This window comes from Herpailurus yagouaroundi, unplaced genomic scaffold (genome assembly GCF_014898765.1).
Source record: "Herpailurus yagouaroundi ecotype Mexico unplaced genomic scaffold, PumYag 166, whole genome shotgun sequence".
Classification (NCBI taxonomy): domain Eukaryota; kingdom Metazoa; phylum Chordata; class Mammalia; order Carnivora; family Felidae; genus Herpailurus; species Herpailurus yagouaroundi.
The window spans coordinates 3,246,094-3,252,655 of record NW_024412407.1 but is presented as its reverse complement, the minus strand read 5'-3'; the positions used below and the strand labels follow the sequence as shown (position 1 = coordinate 3,252,655).

The 6,562-nt window shown below is 45.9% G+C and overlaps 1 long non-coding RNA gene across 1 annotated transcript; it reads left to right on the top strand.

Annotated features, from left to right (window-relative positions):
- Positions 1-669: 669 nt before the first annotated feature.
- Positions 670-4,724, top strand: LOC121039051 (uncharacterized). Its single transcript, XR_005794599.1, has 3 exons — positions 670-740; positions 3,435-3,542; positions 4,471-4,724. It is a non-coding gene; the product is annotated as an uncharacterized LOC121039051 (long non-coding RNA).
- The last annotated feature ends 1,838 nt before the right edge of the window (positions 4,725-6,562 follow it).

Sequence of the window (6,562 nt, the reverse complement as noted above, 5' to 3'; positions counted from 1 at the left end):
ACAGTATATTTTTATAAATTGCTCTCTTTTATTGTTGGTTATTGTTGTTAATCCCTCACTGTGTCTAATTTATAAGTTAAACTTTATCATAGATATGTATAGGAAAAAAAAAACATAGTATATAAAGGGTTTAGTACTATCTTCAGTTTCTGGCATCCACTGGGGGTCTTGGAACACATCCCCTGTGGACAGGGGAACTATTGTATGCAATTCTAAGTCAGCTCCTATTTTTCTCTTGGCCCTATTTAGTTGCTTTTTGGATTTTTGACTACAGAGCTTATATTTCTTGCAATTTTGTCTGTGAGAATTTGTTGTAGCTTGAGATGAAGGTGGCTTCCTCTAGAGATGATCTGCTCTTCCTTCTTCCAGGTACAATCAGGAGGTACCACCAGCACAGGACTACTTGAATCCAAATAGTGTGCAGTTTTTCACATCACCCAGGTAGGGGGAATCTGGAATGAAATTCAATCACACAGGCCAGCTTGTGGTTGAGAATTCTCAGGGAAGATTTTCCCCCATTCTCACTCAGAGCCAAGGTTCAAGTCCAACAATTTTCCTTGCCTATCTCCTGGGGGAGTCAATTATTTCTAGTTCATCCTTCAACCTAGTATATTATTACCCATTGTGGGTCACCTTTGTGCAGATAGTTGCTTATTAGTCTCCTCACCTTGGGCACTTGGGCTTTCTCTTCTGTTTCCTGTATCCGCTTGCCTTTGAAAACCAAAGTTCAAGTTCACCTGGTAAGCAAATGCTCTCAAGGTGAAAGCCAGCTTTGCTGCTCTACTTTCCCCTCTTTTTGTTCCTTCATTTTTGACTCAAGTATTCTATACTTTCTTGGTAGTTTACTAAGCATTTTGAGTTGCTTCTTTAGCAGAAGGTTTGCTCAGGGAAACTGGTCAGTCATTCTGAAAGAAATCCAAACCTCCCTCTCCCGTCACAGCCAAGTTCTTTAAAGAACAGATGACAGTCTTTCTAAGCCTTCACTTCGCCTTCACCTGTAGCCCCCTGAGGTTAGGCCTCCACCCCATCCGTGTTCCACTGAACCTGCTCAGGTAAGCATCACCAATGGGCTTCAAGTAATCAAATCTTAGACATTCTTTGTTCCTCATCCTATTTTACCTCTTCTCAACATTAGAAACCACTGACCTAAGAGTGCCTGGGTGACTCAGTTGGTTCAGCGTCCAACTTCAGCTCAGGTCATGATCTCACAGTTCGCAAGTTCAAGCCCTCCATCAGGGTCTGTGCTGATAGCTCAGAGCTTCGAGCCTGCTTCTGATTCTGTGTCTCCCTCTTTCTCTGCCTCTCCCCCACTTATGCTATGTCTCTCTCTCTCAAAAATAAATTAAAAAATTAAAAAAAAAAAAAAAAAGGAAACCACTGATCTCTTGAAACCCTTTCCTGCCTTGGTTTCCATGAGTCTATTCTTTCCAAGTTCTTTTCCTGTTTCTCTGACCAAGTTCTTTCTCTGTCTCCTCTTTCCTGCCAGTGTTGCTGTACTTCCAGCAACACCCCTGAGCTATTTGAACAATTATGATATGCTTCCAAATCCATATCTCCATGGCTTCAGGTGCCTACAGGAGGCCTTTCAAACTCTGTACACCTAATGGGGAGCTCATCTTTCTCCCAGACCTGCTCTTGCTAATCTGCTGAATGGAGCCACCAAGCATCCAGTCAACCAAGCCAGATTATCCTGGAATCATATGGGCCATCCCCATTTCCTTCCTCTTCCTCACTTCCCACATCCAATTAATCTTATAGCTTCCACCTCTTTCAAATCTCTTGAACCTATATTTCTTTTTTTTTTTTTTTTAAAGATTTTATTTTTAAGTAGGTGCCTGGGTGGCTCAGTTGGTTAGGCAGCTGACTCTTGATTTTGGTCCAGGTCATGATCTCATGATTCATGAGATCTAGCCCTGTGTTGGGTCTGCGCTGACAGCATGGAGCCTTCTTGGGGTTCTCTCTCTCCTTCTCTCTCTGCCCCTCCCCTGCTTGCATGTGCTCTCTCTCTCCAAAATAAATAAATAAACATTTTATTTATTTTTTATTTTTTAACATTTATTTATTATTGAGAGACACAGAATGTGAGCAGGGGAGGAGTAGAGAGAGGGAGAGACATAGAATCTGAAGTAGGCTCCAGGCTCTGAGCTGTCAGCACAGAGCCCGAAGCGGGGCTTGAACTCACAAACTGTGAGATCATGACCTGAGCTGAAGTTGGTTGCTTAACCAACTGAGCCACCCAGGTGCCCCAATAAATAAACATTTTTAAAAAGATTTTATTTTTAAGTAATCTCTACACCCAGTGCGGGGCTTGAACTCACAACCCAAAGATCAAGAGTTGCATGCTCCACCGACTGAGCCAACCCGGTGCCCTCACATTTCTTTCCCATCTCCAGTGTTGCTGCCTAGGGTCAGGTCCCCCTATCTTGACTGGACTGCTGGAATTGTCTCCTTTTTGGTTTACCTTACCACGAGCCTTGCCTTCGTGGCACCAGCACAAAGTTCAAGTTCATTTGGTTCAGCAAAGTGGTCTTTCTAAAACACAAATATAATAAAACACACACACACACACACACACACACACACACACACACACACACCAACAACCCATCTGCTTAGAACCCTGCTAAGAAAACTATGTTTCCAAAGTATGTTTCCACATCTGTCTAGCTCTTCAACATTACCTGTCAGCTCCACCACCGGCCCCCTTCACCTTGCACCCTTTGGGTGTGCTGCCATGCCGCTCATAGTTCCCCTAAATGCCAGGCAGTTTTACTTCAGTATCTTGCTTGTGCCGCGCCCTCTGCGGGGAACAACCTCCTGCTTTCTCTTGCCTCCACAAGCCTCCTATCTATCTAGGGGACACTCATCGATCTTCCAAGAGTCAACCGTAGCATGGCCTCTCCGTGAAACCTTTCCCACCTCCTCAGCTTGTCCCTGCAGCGTTGAAGCATCCAGACCCTCCTGAGTGCCCCCACTGCCCCTTTACTGGTGTGTGTTATAGCATATATCACATGTTGCCTTTTTAGAAATGCTTGTCTCGATCATTGTAAGTTCCATGAAGGCAAGGAGCACGACTTCTCCAAGTTTACATGTTGCACCTTGTATACCATAGGTGCTCCACGCGTGCTTGTAGAATGGATGAATGAAGATGAGCCATTACTTTCTTGAGGTTAATGACCCTGCCATCCACCAAGGCAAACTATGCCAAATCCCCTAAGATGACAACGTCTTGGTGCGTTGTGACTAAGATGGCAGCTGTAACACTGGATGGTCCACTCAGTGGAGGCTGGGGAGCTCCAGGGAATCCCATGACAAAGTCCAGAGACAGGGCAGACAGGGAGTTTAAAGAGTGTGATGTGATGTGGGTCCAGTCCTAAGATGAAGGAGAAATCTTCACAGAAGATTTTTTTTTTTTTTTTTTTTTTTTTTTACAGAAACGGACACCTTGCTGAAACTTTCAGGGATGGTCAGAGAGCCAATCTGTGAGTGGGACACCGATAGATTGGGCTCTCTAGTGCTCGGCTCAGGACCTAAAAGGGAAGGTAGGCACATCATCTAGGAAAGCTCTAATTTGAGGGGGTGTGCCAAATTCTCAGGAATAGGGTGTGAACGATCCAACCCGTCCCACACCCCTGCCAGTCTAATTTCCCCACCTTCAGCTGGCTCTTGGAGACAAGTGCCTGGGAAAGCATGAGATGCTATGATGTCAAAGGAGCACAGGACCAGTAAGTAGGCTGTGGCTCCAGCGCTTAATTATATGTGAGCTTGGGCAAGGTGCTTCCCTTCCCTAGCTCTCAACTGCCTCACCTGTAAATTGCACACACACTGACATGCCTCAGCCACTTCACAGGATTGCAGTAAAGGTCAAATCATCCTCATCCTCATCCTCATCACAGCTATTCTTTTCACGTCCCTTCCTGTGTGTCAGAGGCTATGCTAAGTGCTTTACATACAATATCCTCGCAACATCTCTGCGACATAGAACTATCATCGGCTCCGTTTTCCAGATGAGAGAATCAAGGTTTAGGGAGGTAAAGTATCTTGCCCAAAGTCAAATGCTATCAAGCGAGATGGTGGAGCTGGCTTTTGGGCTGTTGCCCCAGGGTTCTGGTTCTCCAGGCTGTATATTCAGGTATCTAGCCGACCATGCTGTCTGGGAGAAAAGCCGCTACTGGTTCCTCCTGGGTCTTGCAGCCACAGTGGCAGCACTCAGCAAGGTTTAGGGGAAGCACAGTTCCTTCTCCTTGGCCTCAGCAATGTGCTCCTGAGGGGTTAGTTTTCTCTCCTCAACTGCAGGGTTTGGTGAAGGTAACTGTATTGAATAATGCCCCCCCCCCCCCCAGTTCATGTCCACCCAGAACCTGTGATCGTATTTGGAAACAGGATCTTCGCAGATGTAATCAAGTTAAAATTAGTTGAACTCATACTGGATTCGGGTTGGCCCTGATCCAATGACTGGTGTCTTTATAGGAAGAGAGAAATTTGGACACAGACATACAGACACAGAGAGAAGATGGCCATGTGAAGGTGGAGGCAGAGAAAGAAATAATGCTTCCACAAGCCAAGGAACACCAAGGATTCTGGGAACCACCAGAAGACAGAAGAGACAAGGAAGGATTCTTCCCTAGAGGCTTTAGAGAGAGAGTATGGGCCTGCTGACACCCTGGTTTCAGATTTCTAGCCTCCAGAACTGTGAGAGAATAAATTTCTGTTATTTTAGGCCACCCAATTTGTGATACTTTGTTAAGGGAGCCGTAGGAAACTCACACAGTAACCCAGTGCTGTGCACATCACAGCTGGGTCCCCTAAGTATGGGTGGAGCAGGGTTTGAGAGACCAGTTAGATGGACTGGGGTGTGTGTGCCCATTTTGGGGTGGTGAGGGAGAGCAGTATAAAAATAAGGTGTTTACTCATCCAGCCACTGACCCACTTGTAGACAGTGTCTCTGCGTAACTTTGCACGTGTGTGTTTGCATGTCAGTTGTGTCTGGGGGTGTGTGGCTGCAGTCTTTTTTTTTTTTTTTTTTTTGGAGGTGAGGAGGGGCATTCTTCAGATTGGTGACAACTTAAAAGGTAAGGATTCCATTTGGGAAACTCTGCCCCCTACCTCCAGTCACCCTGTCCACCCCTAGATCTCACATGATGACATACTGCACTTAGATTAAGAAACTTGCCCGAGTGTTCATGCCAGTTAGTTAGAAAAGGAAAATTCAGATCCAGAAGTCTGGTTCCAAAGACCCTGCCTTCTTCATGAGTTCAAACTCTCAAGCTAAAGAAAGTAAACTCTTTTCAAAAAGATATGGGCGATTCAGTTTGCTTTCTATAAGCACTTCTTTCTAAATTTGTAAGTAACACTTGTTTTTTAATTTTTTTGTTTATTTTTAAGAGAGAGACAGAGCATGAGTGGGGGAGGGGCAGAGAGAGAGAGAGAGAGAGAGAGAGAGAGAGAGAGAGAGAGGGAGAGAGAATACCAAGCAGGTTCCAGGCTCTGAGCTGTCAGCACAGAGCCCAGCCAGGGCTCGAACTCACAAACCATGAGATCACGGCTTGAGCCGAAGTCAGACTCACAAACCGTGAGATCACGATGGCCTGAGCTGAAGTCGGATGCTCAATCAATTAAGTCACCCAGGTGCCCCAACACTTGTATATTTGTAAAATATTTAGAAAATATTGAAATGTTTCAAGAAAAAGTAAAAAAAAAAATATTCTGGCAATACTTACTGATAATATCGGGTAATTCCTTTCCAGTCTTTTTTCTGTACAGTTATACATTACCAACAAAACTAGAATAATGCTGTAAATAGTTTGGTATTTTGCTTGCTGATTTAACATTATCTCACAAATATCTCACCTTACTCGTTTCTGTAATTTTTTAGTTACTAAATAATGCTCCATCATATTGATGGGCCAGCATTTATTTGTCTTCTATTATTGCCTACTTAAGTTTCCAGCTTTTTACAATGATAAACATGCAACTGTTAACATTTTTCGTACATATTTGTCCTCATCTCTATCATTTCTTGAAGCCAGATAAGGAATAATAGCAGTCCACAGGTATAGATATTTTAAGGCGTTTGATATATAATGTCAAACCCAAAAGGGTTCTATCAAGTGAGGGTTCTACCTCCGGGCAGAATGGGAGTGCGTCCCGAAGTACCCTCACCAAGACTGAGCGGTAGCGTTAAAAACCTGGCTCTGTCCTGCAAAGGGGCCCCCCAGACTGCGATCACACAGGTTGCCTGCGTCCGGCGGATGGCAGGCGGCCGCGCGGGACAGGGAGCCCAGCCAGAGGCCGGTTGCGAGGACCCGGGCAGGACGCGGGACGCGATGGGGGCTTAAGGCTAGGCAGTGGGGATGGAGGGAACGGGAACACGCACACGACTCGCCGAACATTCGATGCGGGGGAGGGGGTCGGTGCTGATAACTGCACGCTGGGCGGGGCGCAGGCCAAGGTGGAGGCCGCGTGTCAGGCGCGGGCCTCTCCGCGGAGCGCTCCGCACCCACCCGTGAGGTGGCCGAGGCGCGGGCCCCTCCCACCCCTTTAACAGGGACACTCCCCCTTA